This window comes from Lissotriton helveticus, chromosome 3_1 (genome assembly GCF_964261635.1).
Source record: "Lissotriton helveticus chromosome 3_1, aLisHel1.1, whole genome shotgun sequence".
NCBI classification, from domain to species: domain Eukaryota; kingdom Metazoa; phylum Chordata; class Amphibia; order Caudata; family Salamandridae; genus Lissotriton; species Lissotriton helveticus.
In genome coordinates this window covers 294,910,260-294,931,746 of record NC_136061.1, presented here as the reverse complement: position 1 = coordinate 294,931,746, position 21,487 = coordinate 294,910,260, and positions in this window count along the sequence as shown.

Below are 21,487 nucleotides of genomic sequence, written 5' to 3'. Positions count from 1 at the left end.
GCCTTACTGCGCTAAAGCCAAACCCTTGTTGTTGAATGGTTGAGATCTGTATAGCACTGAATTCCATGCGAGAGTCGAGTGCCCCAGGTCAAGATGGGCTTACTGTGTCCTTTTACAAGGCTTTTAGTGATCTGTTGGTTCCACACATGTGCACTCTGTTCCAGGAAATGGGGGAGACTGGCATCATGCCTCTCTCTATGCGTGAGGCACTGATAGTAACCATATTGAAACCTGGTAAAGCTCCCCAAGAGTGCTCGTCTTACAGACCACTTTTGTTAATAAACGTTGACACTAAATCTTTGCTAAAATATTGGCCAATGGACTGGCCTCTCTTCTGCCCATCATGGTAGGCCCTTAACAAGTGGGCTTTGTGCCTGGCCGCACACTATCATACAATCTGAGAACAGTTGTTGGAGCCTTGCAACACGTTAAACCAGATGTGAAGGTGGCAGCAGTATTTTTAGACGCTGAAAAAGCCTTTGATTCAGTGGAATACAAATTCATACTAGTGGTACTAAGGTGCTTGGGTGTAGGAGAAGTCTTCCTTCAATTAATTTTGGTTCTTTATAACTCACCCACAGCTTGAGTGCGCTTAGGGGATGCTGTCTCCTCCCCCATTCAGATATCTAGAGGCACGAGTCAGGGGTGTCCCTTGTCACCACTACTATATGCTGTGGTAGCAGAACCCCTGCTACGGGCACTTCGTGAGTATCATGGTAATAGAGGTCTTTGTATCCCCAACTACAATCTCATTGTCTCCGCTTATGCGGATGATATGCCATTGAATATATGGGATCCGGACACAAATCTCTCGCCAATAATTCGAGAAGTGTGGAGATTTACTGGTCTCACGGGTCTTAAAATCAACTGGATAAATCTATAATCTTCCCAATAACCCCCATCACAATGCAGATGACCTTAGACTATCCCCTCAAATGGTCATCAGATCCAGTTAGATATTTGGGGATCCAGGCTCACTCCGATGCGGAACAAGTACTTAGGCCAAATTATGGCAGAGCCATTACTAAACTGGAAGAAGACATAGAAAGGTGGATTTGGGTCCCTCTCTCATTGGTGAGTCGAGTGTCCTTGATGAAAATGATAGTACTCCCCAGATTCCTTTTTCTTTTCGCCAATATCCTTGTGGTTGTGCCCCAACACATTTTTAAAACGTTGCGGACCCTGATGGGTAAACTGGCATGGGCAGGCAAAACTTTGCGTGTCAAACTGGTTATCTTAACTTTGCCCTACTCTGCGGGAGGCCTGGGTGCACCGGATTTAGTACTGTACTACAGGGTGGCGCAAAGCTTGCATGCTCACAGTTGGATTCACGGCCCTCACAATTTACCCTACCTCCAAATAGAGAAGGTAGTAGCAAGTCCTGACCCCCTCCCGCGTTTGCTAACACAAGTACCTACTAAAAAAGCAGGCTGGTGCTCTATTGTACTCCCCACTTATGCCTGTGGAATGGTGCAACTGGCTTAATATCAGTTCTGAAAGAGGTGTACTTCGCTCTCTGAGCACCCTGCGGATACATGTGATGAGCGATTTCTTTAAGGAGGGATGAGTACGCACATGGGAGGAGGCTGCAGTGGGCAAACCTGACCTTACCTCTAAACACAATTTTACTTTTTTAGAACCCGCCATGCATTGAGGGCGCTGCTCGGAGAGGAGCTACAAGAACCTCCGGATTGACCTGCCTTTTCCTTGCTACTGCGCTCAGAATCCCCCATTAAATTAGTCTCGAAAATCTATGCCACACTACAAGCCTTTAAGTGTATGCAATACACCAAAGCTAGGCTGGAGTGGCAGAATGATAATGGTGTAGCCCTTTACGATGATATCTTGCCCTGCTGTTGCGAATCCACGCAAAAGACCTCACTCAATGGCAAGCATAGACTGGTCCATTTCAAGTATCTCAATTGGGTACACTACACGCCGAAGAGACTATTTTGATATGGGCTCAGGGACACTGAGTGCTGTGAGCGATGCGGGGTGGCAGAGGCAGATTTTTTACATGTGGCATGGTTGTGCCCTCCTGTGGCGGAATTTTGCAAGCATATTTTCCAAGCATTAAATACCATAGCGAATCAATCCCTCTCCCCTGATCCCTTACTAGTGCTTTTGGGATACACAAAACTTCTCAATAAGAACATCAGAAAATTAGTCCCTATGGGTCTCATTTTGGCTAAGCGTAGGGTTGCGATACGCTGAATGGGTGGCCCCGTACCAACTGTGACAGAATGGGAGCAGGATATGCTCTACTGTAATACCCAGTCTGACGTATATAATTAGTTGCTGCCCCCCCCCCCTCCCAAATTTGTCCAAAATGTTTCTGGGGTCTGTTTGCGCAATATCTAGTGACAAAACAGGGTAATGGCGCGGACAAGGAATGATAGCATGCTGTACTGCGTAGGCCCAGATGCCACAAGGTCTACGTGCACAAGATTAAACTGGTCATGTTGGCTGCATGTCACACTTGGTGGCCACTTGTACTTAGCCTAGCAGATTCTACAGTGTGCATTATTAATGTATAAGTGTGCTCTACCCTGTCTTTTCATCTTTGTTGGAAGGTCCCATTGTCAATGTGTACTGTATCAATAGTTGTTGTAGATTGCTTGCTGACTCATGTAAGTTGTCTATCATATTTCGTACATTAATGTGAGCTGGTTTTTGAAAACTAATAAAAACAAATAAAACATTTTTAAAAATACCACCTATGTGGCTGGGTTTCAGGAAGTTCATACTACGACGAGCAGCAGACCCGTCAGCTTCATTGCGGTGCCTGCAAATGCAGGGGAGTGTCTCCTTCACTCCAAGAGAGATTTCTTAGGATGACCTTGGTGCCCACAGGTCATCTGGGGAACCTGAGGAAAGCACAAACACAGACGAGGCAGAAGACTTGCAAAACAGTGAGACCCGGAGCAGCAGGATTCTTCCTTGATGCAGCCTTGGTTCCAGATGAAGTTCAAAGAAGACCAAGTGTCCAGACGGTCGAAGAGCGTCTTGGTTTCAGAGGTGAATCTTGTTCCACGAGTAATCTGAGGACCCACCCATGGGGGAGCCCATAAATACCCCAGGGAAAGGGTTGGAATAACTCGGGGTCCCTCCCAGAGGAGGGGCTGGACAGAGGGGAGTATACTCCCCTGTCCTTTTTCCAGTTTCGGGCCAGAGCGGGAACCATGGGTTCTTGAACTGGCTCAAACTGGAGTATGCAAGGAGGGCACCAAATGTGCCCTTCAATGCAGTCTGGTGGAGCTGGAAAGCGCCCCCACCCCACCCCAAAACACTAAGTCCTGTCTGGTAGTTGGTTACCCCTCCCAACGACAGGAAAAGTATTGTTCTACCTTCCCCTGCTCGAGCACAGCTCAGCAGCTGGAGGGCAGAACAGTTTCTGTGGTCGGCAGCAGCACCAGCTTGCTGGTAGTCCCTGAAAGGCTGTAACCGGGAGTACATGGGGCTCCCCTAAGGGGCCCCCCAGTGTCATGTGTTCGGTACAGAGCCCATTGTCTTTTTCCATTTGTTAGCCTAACTGTGTACGACTCAGGCCACATTAGCTTTGCCCACATCCATACTAATATTATAAAGAGAGAGCCCAAACCTTTGAGGTGGGTAATCTCAGTAACCACAGCACCAATCACAACACCCAATACAGCGTTGAAAAGGGCAGTTGCAGCAGAAGGACATAGCCTATGCAGACGGATAAAAAAAAGTATAAAAAAAATGGCAAAAAACGACATCATCCAGAAGGCCGAGGGCCAAAATAACATCAAACAGGAAATGATGTAATAATGTGACTCACTATATTAAGACTGAGAGCCTGGAGCCAAATTGATCGTGAACAAGGGATATGCTATCCCGAAACACGTAGATTTGTGCCTGCCTGCTTGAGAAACTCCATGTTGTGAGTATTAAATAAAAAAGCACATAAGTGAAGACAAACGCGAGTTCGTCCCGTTTTTTTTCTCACGGCTGGGGGAATTGGTTGTGGATTTAAATGCGGCGTGGTTCTGCCGCGGGGATTTACGAACCGACGAGAGAGCGCTGCAAATTCTGGCGAAAAGGAACCGGGGGGTATCAATATATATATATAGTTGCAGCAGAAGGACATAGGCAATGCAGACGGCCACCATATACATTTAAAAGGTAAAAGAACGGTGCCAGCAAAGTAGTCCCTTGTGGGCGTGTCTGTGTTCTGCCGTGGGCGTGTGCTGGGAGCGTGACAAACGCTGGGGGGGTGTGGTACGTTCCGCCCTTCATGCCATGTGAGTCGTAATTGCGCCGTATCAAGGGGCACGCTGGGGCCGTGACAAATGCTGTGGGCGTGTGTCCGCGCTGTGGGCGTGTGTGCGCCCTTCATGCCATGTGAAGCGCCAATTACGAAATTGCGCCGCATCAAGGGGCACGCTGGGGGCGTGTGCTACGTTCCGCACTTCATGCCATCTGGGTCGTACATTAATCAGATCGTCTGCTGTGGCCGTGTGCTGGGGGCGTCACAAAGGCGTTCACCTCGCAGCGTGGTAAGTAACCATTCGCAAGACTCCCTTGGGGGACTGCCCGTTGTCTCAGACATACTGGGGGTGCCGAATGCAGTGTGTGCCTTGGCCTGGGTGTGTCTGAAAGGGCCGAACGCAGTGTGCGGCTTGGCCTGGGTGCGTCTAAAAAGCACTCGGGCCGAAGAGCGTCGGTGTGGGTCATAAAAAAATAAGAGCAGCGGGAAACAATCATTCAAGACTCACACAATTCTAATTGTTAGACGGTCGCCGCTGGCCCTCAAGCGGGGCCACACGCGATTGAGCGTGTCTGCGGGGACAATTACTGCAGCCTCTCATGCGCGCTGTTACTGAACTATCACATTAAACCAAATTACACGCGCCTGCTAACATCAGCCAGGGCTGTAGCCGGACTCAGGCGGCGGATCACTACACTAATTACATGCACCTGCTAACATGAACCAGGGCTGCAGCTGGGCCTCAAGCGGGGGGACACGCGCCTGCTAACATCAACCAGGGCTGCAGCTGGGCCTCAAGCGGGGGAACACGCGAATGACCGTATCTGAATACACACATTACACACATTCTATTTCATACCCGGACAACTTTGGGACGGGCTGCTAGTTAGTATATAAACATGTTTGCTTTTGTGCCACAGTATATTTTCACATAGAACTTGCTGTTGTTTTCTCGTTCTGTTCTTTCCTGGGGTTGAACAGCAGACAAGGTCAAACAACAATGTCCCTTGTTATTTTGTTCTGGTCCGATGTAGAACGTTCATCTGTGCATGCTAAGGTATAGGGTCCAGTACTAAACCCAAAGATCTTTGCTGTATAATCAGTTTGATTCTGTTGAAGGGGAGGGGGTTCGGCTATACTGTATTATAATATGAGAAGGCTTTTCATAATATAGGGTCTATTGACAATGCTGATGGTATTTTTGCTAGGCAGTTGTTTTCAGATTTTGGCACATATACTGCATTCTTCACAATAGTTTAACTGTACATTTCAAACTTCCTTCATGTCTCTGTCATATCTTATTGTGGACGAGTGCGAGTGTGTGAGTATAAGGGGTTGTCCTGTTACGGCGATCCCTGATAGGGTCGGGAGTGTTGTGTTATGGGGTGTCAATTCACTTGTCTCTCTGGATAGGAGCATGTGGGCGAGTAGGACTCTGACTCATGGTACTGAGGAGGTATGGTGGCTCAGTCCCTATTTACTAATGTTCTATGGTCCCAAGCATAAATCTGTTTCTGAGCAGAATCCTTGCAACATGGCGCTGCCAACGTTTGGTCAGGTACTTATTTGCAGGAACCCTGAGTGGCACTTATGCTTGTCCACAATACCTCACAATGTTCTGCAGAGACGTCCGTGGTGTTTGGGACTTATCTGCCACAGTTTTTCGAACGCACCTAGTTATGTTAGTGTTTCATGCTTGAATATTAACTCTCTTCTGTTCTGCTTTTTTTAATCTGTTGCTTCTTGATTTTAGCCGTTGCAATTGTGGCAAATTGCCGCCCAGCGTTTATTCCACACTTATTCATTTATTTATAAAATTTTATATAGCGCAAACGTGATCCCAGAGGATATCATGGTATATGTTTATTGTACATATTCCCCTTATGTCTCTATGCTACAGCATGGCTTCCCTAATGCAGGGGCACGGCGTTCAACTTTGAAGTTTTTTATTCCTGGGTCACCTTTCCAGCTGTCAATGCTAATGATAATATTTTGCATACTTAAACTGCTGCTGCCACACTGAACGCTTATGAGCCTTATGCACTTCTTGAAATTCCTCTTACGGTTGGGAACACCAGACTTGGTTTAATGAAGCCCTTCCCCATGTCCACAGTATTGTTCGTAATGGCCACTTCATTATTGATGAGCTACCTGGCCTACTCTTGCAGGCTTTACGCCTTTCCCAAATTTGGTTACACTAAATTTGGCCGAGGCACATATGTTATATGAACAGGTAGTTCTTTTATATAAACGCTTAATACATTTTGTTTCCCATCCCTTTCTGGCGGGTCCAGCTCGGACTGGTGCGCCTGCTTAGGAACAACAAGCTGCGGGACTTCTTATTAGTCTGATGATAGTGAGTTCGGTTATGGGCAAACAACAACCTAATCATTAGGACATTTCATTGTTAATTGCCCTGAAAATTAATCAACTTGATGCTGTGTATCCCCTTACAGGTCCACAGGAAACATTTGTAAACATGTGTTTACCTAATAAACTAGTTCCCCCTTTAGACGACTGCAACACCTGGGGGACTGTGTTTGCCATAGTGTATACTCTCTGTTATGGCACTAAACCTCGATGGGCATTCTGCAAAACTTTCTCAAACAAATACAGAATGAACATGGAGCAGGTCCTGCCCTCGATTTGGGGATTAAACTAGTTGCAAATGTTCCTGTTGTCTCCAAAATGATTCTTTCTAATGTTAAAGGTGAAACAGCTCCTTAGGGTACTGCCAGCGACTTGCAGACCTTGAGCGTTAGTTGCTTATAATCATTTCATAGGTATATACGTCCTTAGGACGGAATAGTTTGGGTCCCAGACGTTCTGGTTCCACCCTTGTAAAACCAGCTTGTGATTTTCCAAATAAAAAATGTGTTAGACTTGGCATCTTTTGGCGCGTTTCCCCTGTCTTTTTGCTTTCTGACCTGGTTTTGACTGTTTTTGCTGGTTTAGTGTCTCTGCGCACTTTCTCGTTGCTGTTCAGTGTTAAAGTGCAAGTGCTCCTGTAGTAAAGTGTTATTATGAATTGGTGTTTCCATGATTGGCTGTGGCGGTTTCTGAATGAGGGCGTCGGGGCATCGCCCCCTTTACTTTAACCCCCTAGAGTCAGCAATTGTAAACGTAAAAACAAAGTATTTATCTGGTTATACAAAAAGTACTCGCACCTCTTGCTTGGGGCCGGGGCTTGCAGTTATGATGAGTCACGTAACACACTGACAGAGATGCCTCTGCGTCATGCTGATGCATTGGATTCCCAATGGACTTGCCCTGAGCCAGTAGTATTTGCTGGGCCGACGAGCTCACAGCCCTGAGGTCTGTGAGGTCATCAGCACAGCAAAGACAACATAGCCTCGAGGACCAGTTTCCACCCCCTGATGATGTGAGAGTAAAGTTAGCCCCAGGCGCTTCAGGCTGAAGCCCTGTGTGCCAGGGGCTTCACGTCAGTCAGGGAGTGGAGAGGATGGTCACCCCACCCTTTCCCAACTCGTCACAGGGGGTGTGTCTATCCCTGTGACGAGTTGGGAAAGGGTGGAGTTGAGGCTGCAGACAGGAAGCTGAAAAATTGATTCCGCTCAGTTTCTCTTCTGCAGGCCTGTGTCCAGTGTTGATGCCATTATTTGCAGCTCCGGTGTCTGTCAGGAGCTGAGGATGAAGCAGGCAAGTGGGTACGCACCTTCAGGAGCATGTTGACATCAACAGCCTCCCTGATCTGACTGTTCATCACCAAGATGAGAAAGAGAACAGTGACAGAGAGGCAACACGTCGAGTTAATGGAAGATAGTTCAGTGACTCAACAGGAAAGAAAAAGTTTGCATATCTTCTTTTGCGTCTAAATATTTTGTAATGTGTATGCACACCCTTGTTGGTGCATCCACACTGCTGCCCACGCAAGAAATAGAGGCTCAGGGTATGGCTATTGTTGGCTCTTTGCCTCTTTTCCTCGATACGATCAGCAAGCGCATTCGCCTCTTTATTTTCTAAACCAGGGAGCTTAAAAGTCGGACTGGGCCTCTTGTTTCAAGTCACTGTAGAAAGTTAAAGACTTGAGGGGCCAGTCATCACGTGTTATTAAAGCACAGAAATATGCAGGCTACACTAAATTCACACAAGCGTTAATTAAATGTGAGAAAATAATGCATTACGTGACTGACAAAGATAACCCATTCCATTCTTGCTGCACCTTTCAAAATTATTTCAAACACTTCAGGACAACTTGTATGATGCCAATGTGGGCTGCAGACTTGTTTTTCAGAGAACTTATTGTAACGATAGATACTTGGCTGACCTGACCAAGCAAGGGCTAGAATGTCTGGAGAGATATATTGTTCACATGTTTAGTTATCTTTTCTTTCTATGTAGTGTGTAGTCTGACTACTGCATCTAACAACTAGCCAAATTATGCTGCTTGTTCCATTGGAAATAGAGCATTGGCCATAACTCCATGTGGACCATGCTTCTAGAGCTGTGTACTTGTGTGTGTTTAGCTGTCATTTCTTCTGCTTCTGGATGGCTTTCGCACACCCTCGTGGTGCTGCCGGAGTTGTGCACATCAGTGCACCTCCGGCCTCCTAGAGCTCCTGACGGGCCTACATACTCCTGTGCATCTTCAGCATTCGAAGATTTGGACAACTAGGAACCAGTTCCAGAGTTGTGCTCCACAGTTTCCTGGAGCCATTTCAATACTAGGCTGCACATTTCTCTGTCCTTTGAGACCATTTCCACTGTTCTCCCACTGAAGTGCTTTGTACATTGAACCATTTTAAGGATTGGATTAATAGATCAATTAGGTGGACAGGAGAAGATCTGTTTATGCTCCTGTACAGCTGCTGGGGCATCTCCAGGGCTGCGTGATTTTGTAAACTCCAAAGTCGCATCTAGAGCAGTCTGCAGAATTGTTGCTGCAAAAAGTACATTTTGTTTAATTTTATTTTTTGCCTTTAAATTGTTCTTGAAGCAGTTTCTTCCTTCATTGCTCCCACACCAAACACATTCTCTTACAGCGCTGTATGTACTTAGAGGACCAGGAAAGCCTGTTGAAGCAGCGATTCCTACACTATTGCCTTTCATTGCCCAATTTTTTTATTTTCATTGCTTCATTTTTCTATCTTTTACATTTATAACTAAAGAATAATGTATGGATTGTAAATATGATATTACTTAATTTTTCAATCTGCGTTATCATTGCAAGGTGAGCCTGGCAGTGTAGCTCTTGTAAAGGGCATTTTTTCAGTGTCACTCTAAAAAGCCTTTTATTTTTCACAGGTGCAAAAGGGATTTCAAAGGAAACCTCTAAACCTTCTTCCTCCAGGATCATCCTCCAAACAAGGGTTCACTGTTTGGCGCTCTTATCAATAATCCTTCCTCTTTCCATTACACTAAGGGTATGTATGGCAGGAGCAGTCCAGGTACTCTTTCAGAGTGAGTCAGATCTTCAAATCAAGTGTGTTGACATCCGAGATTGGGTCTGATAGTGAGTCATTCCAGTATTGGCTGGAGAGAACCAGTGGTCTTATTTTTCTCCAGAGATACCACCGGAACATTGCATTAGAAAACCTGGCCTTTGCCTGGATCTGTGTCCAGTAAATAGAAGCTCCTGTGACCTCTCAAGATGGGCCTACTTGAGCAGTTAATTTTAGTAACAATGTGCCACGCGGAATTGGTGTGAGTTACCCCATGACCTCCTGGGAAGAATTTCTCACATGGTGGTCTTCACTTCATGGTGCCTCAGGACGGTTCTCATAAAAAACTTGTTTGGAAATATTCTGCCGTCTGTGGTGCCCAAGGTAGAGATGCTTGCTCCATTGAGTGATCCCTTCAAACCTGTGTTCCCAAAGGTGAAGCCCCTCATAGAATCAGTGTTGAGGTGGATAGTGCAATCTATGGTGCCCAAGTTGTGTTTTGATGGCTGAACACCATGTTAATGGAACCTTCTAGAAGATGTATTTGGTTGTACACTACCTTCCGTTTTATCTGAGAGTTTTCTTTAAACATAATGGCAGGCATGATTCCTCTACCTACCTTCCCTTTTAGAATATGTGTCATTGGAGGCCCGGATCGATAAGGTCACCTCTGACTTTATACTTCTTCATGCCGACCATCGCAAGTTGTCAGAGTCAGTTACCGTGCAGAGTCAGTCGCTCCAAGAACTGCAGCCTGTGGTGCAAAACCATGCTTCAGCACTTCAAGATATAATAAACAGGATGTATGACATTACAACGCATGCTTTTACCACGCATGCCTTGACAGCACTGTTTTACAACGCATGCCTTTACAACGCATAGTGCTTTGGGGCGCTGGATAGTGAATAGTGTAATTTACTATTCCAACTCCAGTCCCCGTGGATAGCAGGGAAGGTGTTGGATAGTAAATTAAACCTATTCCCTATCCTAGAGCGCCCCCCCAACGCAATGCGTTGTAATGGTTTGGGTTGTAAAAGTTGCGTCGTAAAGGCACTGCGTGGTAAAAGTTGCATTGTAAAGGATGTTTCCCTAATAAACAGGGTTCATGTGCTGGAGGATCGCATCGAGGACGCGTAAGGGCGCTCTCGGCGCAATAAAGTTCGGGTAGTCGGGCTTCCGGAGGGGGAAGAAGGGACAGACCCGGAGAACTGGTTGCGGGAACTCTTACCACGGGGGATGTTGTCCTCACACTTTGTGGTGGAAAGAGCGCACAGAGTGCCAGCGCAGAAGCCCCGACCCAGAGCTCGGCCTTGTCCGTTCCTCTTCAAACTCCTCAATTATCGTGCTCTGTGAAACCAGGAAACTGGGTGATCTCACAGTGGGGAACAGCCGTGTGATGTTCTTTCCAGATTACACGGCAGCAGTACAAAGAAGGAGGAGCACGTACATGGCTGTGAAGAGACAACTGAGGGAACTAGAGCTGCCCTACTCTTTGTTGTTACCCTCTCGCCGCCACGTGATCTCGAAGGAGGGTGCCCGCTTCTTCGATGCCCCATCGGACGTCTGGGACTGGCTGGAGGAGACGGCACAGTGGAAAGGAGCAAGACCTGCAGGCCCGTAGGGGGATGGATGGCAGGTGCAGCGATTAAGGAGGAGCAGGAGGAGAGGGGCTAGCCAGGGCGCGGGCCATGGCCCAGTTGCACCCAGCCCGGAGAAGATGCGGCTGGAACGACAGGAAGCACTTGAAGCGGTTGCGATCCTGGGAGCGGTAAACAGTGTTGCCTGCATGGACTCCCAGTCACACAGTGACCTGGCAATAAGTGGCTCGTCATCCCCGTCCACTGTGCTTTCTGACGACATGAACATGCCTGTGGTGATGCCCCAAACGGCTGAGCAGCTTATGTGACTGAGCAGGGTATTATGGTGGCCATACAGAGGCCCCTGCCTCTGAATACTCTATTTTCTGTATCCTTCTAGAAATATTGATGGGCGCGCTGTTGCAATGTAATGTCTGCCAAGTGCGCTTGCGCTGCCATGCAATGATGTACAGTTAAACACATGCGGGTGTACCTGCCAGCCCGCAGTCGGAAGGCGCTATGCAATCACTACACTCATGGGATTCTCTCCTGGTGGCCCACACCGGCCCAGCGTGTTTAAATAACCTGAATTTCCCCATGCACCTCTTGAACGCCCGGGAGGTCTGAGTTAGGGGGCGTAACGCAGTTTGGTTGTTGACAGCACACTCACCCAAACAGCCACTGCGCTGAACTAACACCCCTCCTTTTTAAGTGGTGGATCTTCTTGAGGTTTGGACGTATGCCCCATTGAGGACTCGCCCCTTTAGTCACACTGTTCATAATTGTTCTCATCTTCCAGTTGCGGCACTTTGAAACCCCCCTCCCTGATGGTGTCCGTAGGCCCCCCTTCGAGGTGCTTCCCCGGCCCTGTGCGGATGCGTCACGTCCAGACACCTGACACACACTAACATAATGACCTGGAACATCCACGGTATGCACACCCCGTCACGCCGCTATTCTGTCTTCTCCTATCTGCAGCGACATGGGGTGGAGATTGCCCTCCTTCAGGAGACACACATGACCCAGATAGAGCTCGACAAACTCCGCAGGCGCTGGAGGGGGCACATTTATGGCACGACCTTTTCTGCACATGCGTGCGGAACACTAATATGGGTGAGCGCGGGTGTCCCCTTCATTTGTAAAGACGTAAAGGTGGACCAGGAGGGGAGGTACTCCCTAGTGCGGGGGCGGCTGAATGGTCAGGAAGTCCTGTTAGGATCCCTTTATGCCCCGAACATGGACCAACCCTCCTTCCTAGCGTGCTTGAATTGGGTTCTTCACCCATATGCTGGCCTTCCCTGGTTGCTTGGCGGGGACTTCAATATGGTGCTGGATGTGCTTCTGGACCGCTCTTTCCCTCCCCTCTGAGCTGCAGCAGTGACTTCTAATGTGCAAGCGTTCCGAGACTGGCTCTCACACTGAGGGGTGCATGACTTATGATGCGCGCAGCATCCCACAGACAGCGTATACTCCTATTACTCTTCAGTTCACGACTTGCATGTCCGGTTAGATCGGATAGTCGGCACCCAGTCACTGCTCCCACTCCTCGCCAAATCAGCATATCCGGGGAGAACACATTCTGATCATAACCCCCTATGGTTCCAGATTAGTTTAGAGGTGGACCGCCCACCAGTGCCTACGTGGAGGTTACAGCCTGCTGCGCTCGATGATGCGGAGTTTCGCTCTTCGCTGGGCACAGCCATCCTTGCCTATTTTGAGGTCAATGAAGGGACTGCGAGTAACGCCATGGTGGAGTGGGATGCACACAAGGTAGCCATTTGAGGGCACTGTATGGGGGCCACGTGGAACATACACAAAACACTGTCTGCTTCCCTTACGCGCCTGGAGGCTGAGCTCCTGCGGTACGAGAGGGAGGGCGAGGGGATAGGTGAGCACTCGCGCACACTGAGCGATCTCCGCGCTCAGCACGCAATTCTCCTGGAGCAACTAAGGTGCCATAATTATGCGGTGCACATGGCTAGAACACACGCTAGGGCAGACAGAGCTGGCTGGCTGTTAGCCTGGTTGGTACAGCGAGAAGGGCGTGGGACCCCGATAGGAGCTCTTTGCACAGTGGACGGGGAGATGGTGTACACGCAACGCGAAATACATCGTGCCCTGACCGGTCATTACACGCAGCTATACAAAGCCCGAGGCACCGGCCCCGGACACGTGCTAGAAGGGTTCCTAGATTCTGTTACCTTGCCTGTGGCCTCTGAGGAACACAAGGACTTGCTTAATGCCCCCCTCACGCTGGAGGAATTGGGAGACGCGATTCAGGCTATGGCGACGGGAAAAACTCCGGGGCCGGATGGCCTGCTCGCCGAATACTATAAGGCTAACAGGGAAACCCTTGCGCCCTTCCTCCTTCAGTTGTATAATACAGCAATAGGCGAAGGCTCGTTCCCTCCATCCATGCGGGAAGCATTCCTGGTCTCATTGCCCAAGCCGGACAGGGACCCCACAGCCCTGGGTTCATACAGGCCACTGGCAATGCTCAACGTGGACTATAAAGTCTTTGCAAAAATACTCGCAGAACGGCTAGCGCCGGTGGTCCCCCTATTTAATACACTCTGACCAAAATGGATTTGTGCCAGCGAGATCCATGTCCTTGAACCTCAGGAGGTACTTTAGGGCGGCGGCCGAGGCAACAAGGGAGTGGCCCAGGGCGGGGTGCCTGATATTAGACCTGGAGAAGGCTTTTGACTGCCTGGAGTGGGGTTATCTGTCCGCGCTACTATCGCGTTATGAGCTTGACATAGGTTTCCTGCAGATGGTAGATCTCCTTTACAAAAATCCAGTAGTACGTGTGCGGCTGGGCCCCTACATTTCAGAGGCAGTGGCGGTGGGCCGGGGCACCCGGCAGGGATGTCCCCTGTCCCCGCTATTGTTCGCGCTGGCTATAGAGCCCCTGGCGGCGACCTTGCGGCAGACTCTAGGAGACGGAATTCCTTTGGGTGATGCAACTCATCAGATATCGCTGTATACAGATGACATGTTGGTGTTTGTAAGGGACGTGGTATGCATACCGGAACAGCTAGCCCAGTTGCTGCGTAAGTTCGCAGATGTCTCGGGGCTCCGGGTGAATGCAGGCAAATCCTGCCTTTATGCGTTTGGTAATGGGGTAGAAGATCCGAGGTATTGCCTCGAAGGCACGAGAGTCCAATGGAAGGCTGACACCTTTAAGTACCTGGGGATCCAGATCTACTGTCAACCGGTTGACCTATTTGACGGAAATCTGGGGCGGGCGGTGGCAGCGCTTAGATCCCAGATATGCTTTTGGTCCACACTCCCGCTGACAACCACGGGCAGAGTGACCCTTGCCAAAATGGTCATGCTCCCCCGACTCCTGTATTATTTTGTTAATCTGCCTCTATTTATCACGGCCTCTTTCTTTTCTATGCTTAATGCGGTCCTGCGGGACCTTATCTGGCGTACGTCCCGGCACAGACTGGCGCTGGTGAAATTATTCCTGCCAACGGACAGGGGAGGACTGGCCGCCCCCTGCTTCTAACCTTACTACCTGACCACGCAGCTCCAATGGATCGCCCGCTGGTTGGCGGATAAGGGAAGAGACGATACAGCAACAGACGAGCCGCCGTATTCTCTAGAGCGTGTCACCAAACTCTTTCACCCACTGGCGGCACCTGAGCGCCCCTCCCCGCTGCTGCTGGCAGTGGCATATAAATGCTTCCGCAGAGCCCTGCTCCTCACACAAAAGGTGCTCCCATACGCGCCTGCAATACCCTTGGAAGGTTTCCCGGGAGGCGAGGGGGTCCTTACGCGCCCCATGTTAGAGCAGTGGAGGGAGGCAGATGTCCAGACACTGGGCGATCTTTACAGAGATGGAGCGCTAGTGGCTTATGGCTTATGAGACGTTGGTCTCTGAGGACGGGCTTCCCCCCGGGGGTACTTACAACATCGCTCCCTCGTAGCGAAGCTGACGGCAAGGTGGGGAGATATGGCAACGGAGCCTGAACAGCACTTAACCATGCAGTACCTCCACGTCATGGGGAGGGGCAAACATCTGGTCCGCTGGTTTGCTGCCAGTCTGGCCCCACTTAGAGGCAAATGGGAGCGTGATTTGGGAAGGTTGGTCTCTGATAAGGAGTGGGAGAGAATTCTTAGAAGACCGGTGTGCAATCCCAGAAACATGCGCTTTCGCCAGATAAAACTTTACGTTGTGCATAGAGCCTATATCACACCTGAGCTAATCAACAAGTACTTCCATCGCTCAGACGCGTCCTGCCCCAGATGCGGTGTGACAGGTGCGGGACTCCTTCATCTTTTGTGGAGCTGCCCTGGGCAGGGCACTTATTAGAGTGCAATCAGTGAGCTGCTTGGGAAATGCACTGGTCGTATTATACCCTTAGATTGGCCTGAATACATTTTGCATCATTTCAGGAGACCACCCAAAGATAAGGTGTCGTCCCGTTTCTTATACCTGGTGATGGTGGTGGCAAAGCACCTCCTTACGAGGCGCTGGAAGGCGCGTGACCCGCCTGGCATACAGGCGTGGACTTCTTCTCTTCAGGCATGGGCCCGGGCGGAGTGGACTGCCATACGTAGAGAGGAAACGTTGGGGCTCCGAAAAGAACACATAGCAGAGCGCTGGGAGCACATGCTTAATACCTTACAGTCGCCGGGTGGGGTTGGTGATGCGGGTGCTGTAGCGGTTTAGGTGGGCGCTCATGGGGGTTGGAGTGTACCGTGAGCTGTTCTCCTGTCTGGATAATCTGTTAAGTACAGCTATTGCCCCACTGGCGCATACAGGTTTCAAGTGCGGGCGCAACTGTGGCTGGAGGTGCGTGCGCGCACGGGGGCGGGAGACCGAGGGGGAGGGTGGCGGGAGGGAATTTCGTATTAGTATGAGTATGTGTCTGTGGTTTTGCCAATGTTGTTTCAGTTTATTTCAGTTTATTTTTGGTTGTTGTGTAAATATTACTTCTGTAAGCAAGTCCAAGTTGGGGGGGTCCACCCAAAACCCTGCTATTATACAGGGCTCAACGCGAGGACAGTCATGGACCACTCTGGAGTTTGCCTGTTTAGGCACTTCACGTTCTAACCATCTTTGGGCGATTATCCTTTGTTTCTGAGATACCACAAATGTGACACTGTGACGCCAACTTGTAATGCTATTATGTATATGAATGTTTTATTGACATGCCCAGATGGCTGTGCTTAAACTGTTGAAGTTCATATTGTACCATGAAAACCCTAAAATGCCAATAAACGGATTTGGCAAAAAAAAAAAGAAGAGCTGAAAGAGCTGTCGGGAGTAGTACAGCCCCTTTGCTGTGTTGTTGCTTTGTTAGGTTGGCTCATTGCACCATCAGGATTCAAGCAAGCCGGGCCGAAGACGCCTGAAATGGCAGAAACCGGTCCCCGGAAGCTTGTTTCCTTCCCAGTGTAAGAATTGGCTTTTGTAGTCTGGTCTGCCCTGTTTCCATGATGCACTGGGCCAGGGACAGACTAATTTGCATACAGCCAGGTTCTGAAACTGGGATGGTGCAATGAGCTAAAAAACGGTGTTGGATCTAGCCCTGATCTCTTGACTGGGTGAGAGTACTCTGCTTAATTCAGAGACTCTGTCCATCACCACCCCTTGTTGTAAATAGCTTTGTTAGGTTGGCCTGCAGTTTCTGCTTCTGCCTTGGGCAGTGAAATGACTGGACTGAACTTTCTGTACTTCTGCTGAGTATCTCCAAGGGCTGCTGACTTCGACACCTGTGACCGCATCGTGTCTGGGGCCACCGCTCGTAAGTTTCACAACGCACTGCCTTGTCCCACACAGCTGTGTAGCCCGACCGACGCCAACTCCCGCATATCGGCTCTGTTGCTTGCACCGCAACCTGCAGGTACCGCATCGAGCACAGTCTTGCCCTGCACTGTAAGCCTTGGTCTCACCAACACCGTAGGCCGATCGTTACTGAACCTCTGCCTACACAACATCGAGAAGACACCCCAACCTGCAGCACTTCCGTTTTGCAACGCAACCGCAACAGTTGCCACAACCGGCTCACACCACTGTGCCCGCCGCAACGAGAAAGGTTGTGTTACCGAGTCTGTCCACGCTTTCACTGGCCCGTACCGACGCGGTGGGATGGAACTGTTAGACTCTTTGGTTTTCAGCATCGCAATAGCCCTGGACGGAGCTACCGACTCGTGCGAACTGTGTTTTTCAAGTATTCTTGCAAAGTATACATTTTTAAGTACTGTATTGTGGATTTTTGTCGTTTTGATCTTGTTTAAGTATATAAAATATTGGATATTTTTCTAAAACTGGTGTGGTGTCCTTTTGTAGTGTTTTCACTGTATTACTGTTGGTTATGTACAAATGCTTCACACACTGCCTCTAAAATAAGCCTGACTTCGCGTGCCAAGCTACCAAGGGGGTGAGCAGGGGTTAATTTAGGAGTGTAACTCCCTTATCCTGACTAAGAAGAATGGTCTCTACTTGATCAAAGGTACTTACCTCTGTCAACTAGAGATCCCCATTTCTAACAACATGAGAAGAATCTCAACAACCACAGCAAAAAGGGTGGTACGCGACCTCCAGAATACTCTGAAAGGCGGTACGATTTTCGTGACTACTCTAAAATGAAAACTCCTGATCGATTTCAGGTTCTTGATGCTAATTCTCCTTGTGCCTTTCAAGACTCATCTGATCAACAGTACGACCAAGGAGGGCGATCTGATCGTAGACAAAGAGAGTATGTGCAACCTAAACATTACACACAAGGCTCTTTTGATGTGAAAATCAAAAAGGAGGATCAACCACCTCCTTTCCAGAAAAAGAAAGTTGCAGCCTTAACAGCTAAATATACCCCAGACGGGTGAGAGCCCTTCTCCTGGACAGGAGTTGGGCGGTGACTCTCCTCGACAGTGCGGCAGAAGCACCATAGAGCATAAGACTCTACCCCAGCGTCTGGAGGTGAGAGCAACTGAGACTTTAGTCATGGTAGAAACCACGGACACCCACGTTGCACCCCATAACAGTCTCTACCACTTAGATATTCAAATTGAGGGTGGCATCAAACGCACCATTAAAGCTATCTTTTGGGACAAATTGACTTCTTCATATGATATTCTTTTGGTGGAGGAAGATTGGCCTCCTCCTTTTATTCTTGCTTGTGCCAGAGGTGAGGATGCTATCCTCCTTCATTTTTGCATCTAGTTCCTGATGCAGTTAAACAGGCTTATGCTTCTGAATGGGCCCTTTCTTTGTCCCCTCCTTTATATTGCAGCCAAGCTGCATGGGATATAGATTCTCCTTTCTATTTAATTCCTATCCATTCCACTCCACAACCACAGCCGCAGTATCCAATTAAAGTGATGCCAAAGTAGCTGTTAAAGACACTGGTACTCAATTGTAGTACCAGGGCGTAATTGAGCCAGTCTATGCCTTAATACTTCCTGAATTTTTCGCATCCTGTTGGATGCCTAAACACACTGTGGTTCTCAGATGTTTACAATCAGATTTACTTGAAACACAGCATTTACATGCGTCTTAATGCAACAAATTTGGTCATCCAAATTGTACCTTGTTCTGTTGGTTTTACTTATGTTACGTTCAATGAAAGTGAAACATTGCCCACTGCATATAAATCACATTTATATTCCCTAGCTGAAATGTGTTTTGTGTCCATTGAAAAAATACTAACAGCAGTCCAGATGGCTGTCCTCAAGGAATGACCTTTAGACCAACGTAAATACATTCTCCTTTCTCCTGTGCCTGCCTTCGAGGCTGTGTCAAAAGCTAGCATTCCCAATTCAAAAGCCCTTCATACCGATGGATTCAATGGGCTACATCCTTTACAGCAGTTGTTGTCAACGTTGTTTTCGACCCTTCTTTACAGACGCAGGAATTCTTACAGTATGAGCATGTTTATCCTGTTCCTTTTTCTCTTCTTCCACTTGATGAATACAAATGTATTATCTATACCGATGGTTCAGCACAAACGGCTATCGGTTCTAAACAGCAATGCTCCGCAGCATCCGCAGTCATTTTAGGCACTATGTCTGATGGCATTTTTCGACCAACTAATACTCCCAATCGGACTCTAAGATACTGTACTGCGCAGTTGGCTGAACTAAAAGTGTTGCTTCTCGCACTTGAAGATGTGAATCCAAAAGTCCCCACACTTATAGTGCTTTGGGTTAAGGTGGCACATTTTAAGGATAAATTGCCACATATACATGTAATCCATATATTTGATCATCAACATGTGGGCAATTCTATGGTTGTTGAGTCAGCCAAATACGCAGTAGCCACGTGTAAAATAGCAGCAATAACGCATTCTAAAACGTGTGTTGATAATGACATCTTGGCTGCTATTCATGCTGCTAGGGCCAACACTGCTTTACCTAATGGTTTTCATTCCAAATATTCATATTCCCTAAATGAACATCATGTTCCTTTTGTAACTATACCTGGAGTTGGCGATCGCATAATACCCAACCTTGACTGCAGACAATCTTTAATAGTTGCCACGCATGAAGGTGTTGCTTCTAGACATGCGGGAGTGGCTGTCACTTTTTCCCTTTTACAACATTATGTGTGGAAAGGTTTATACCAGCAAACCCAAAAATGTTTTATGTTGTTACATTTGTCAAAAAATTTAAAGTTTTACTGTGTCTAGTCCACCACAGAGGAATTTGTTTATTGTTTTTATTTTCCAGGCAAAAACACATAGCACAGGTCTATTTAATACACAGCGTTAAGCCTACAGCCCTATACAGGGCCGGCCGCAGAGTTTGACTTGGCACTGGAGCCATTAGGAATGTACAGGAAAAGTCAGTGTTTACACAGCGTTCCGCCTACAACCCCTGAGGGGCCGGCCGCGTCTCGTGGTATATAATGTAATGCCATCTGGGCATTCGAAAAAGCAAAACCCCTAAGATCTATTTCAAATAACAAACGGACAACTAGCACAAAGTCTTCAGTCAGCCCAACAGGGCCCAGTAACTGTAAGAGTAATAGAGAGGAGAAAGAGTGAAGAAGAGGAAAGAGGAAGAAGGAAGTAGAGGGGGGGTGACAGCACAGCAAGAGTAAGAGTGGTGTGCGTAGGGGAGGGGGAGCAATGGGAGAGGGCCTGGGTCAGCACTAGTGTTCTGGCGCCTGGGGGCAGCTACGGAAGCAATCTACCAGGATCAGGGGGAACAATAGCATCCTCAAAGAGGCGCAGCGTCCTGAGCCTGGTAGGCATGTGGCGTGCATGTTTTACAGTGCAGAGATATTTAACCAGGGGTTGCCATACAGCCTTAAAATGCGTGTTGCGCGCTTGCAATCGCGCTGTGAAAAGCTCCATCGTTATGACATGCCAGAGACATACAAACCAGGCTGCGATTGGGAGGGCTTCATTTTTCTTCCAGTACAGGGCTATAAGCTGCTTGACCGCTCCTAGCATTTGGAGCGCCAGAATCCAATCGCTTCGGGTGAGTGCCTTCAGGCTAGCAGGCTTGATGCCTAGTAGGATTGTGCTCGTGGCTTCAGGCAGAGGGAACCACAATACCCCCCTGATGTGGCTAAGGACCTCCTTCCAGAATAGGGTCAACGTTGGACATGCCCACCAAACATGAATAAAATCCCCAGATGCAGACCGGCACCTCCAGCACAGAGAAGAGGATATGGGAAACATCTTGTGGAGGCGCTGGGGCGTGTAATACCATTGAGTCATGAGTTTATATGCATTTTCCCGCTGTGGGATGCTACGATATACTTTGGGGATATCCTGCCATAATCTACACCACTGCGAGGGCGCAATGTCCGCGCCGGATGCCAACTGCCATTGGTGTTGGTAAGGGTGAGAGGGTGGAGCCTGTGGGTGCTGCAAAATCTGATTAATCTGAGATATCAGCCCTTTTGATCCACCAAGAGAGCGGGCCAGCCGTTCGAAGGGGGTGAAGTCGCGAGTAGCCACCTGATACATTTCCCCCTCTGACACCCAATGCCGCAGCTGAAAATACTGCAGTCTCGCCTCCAATGGTACGCGAAACTCCTCCCTACATTGGGCAACGGTCTTAAGTGTAACCCCCTCATACAAATCACAAATCACCCTGCAGTCCCCGTGTCCATTTGTCAAAGGCACAGGTACGATAGGCCGGCGCGAAGAGTGGATTTCCCTCTATCAGGGAGTTCGGGGAGGGAAATCTTGTGAGGCCTCTGGGCACAGCTATTTTATCCCACATTTCTAAGACCGTTCTTGTGGGCACCGCTATATAGGCGCTCCTAGAGCGTGCCGCCCCATGTAGCCATGCAAGATCCCAGATGGTTC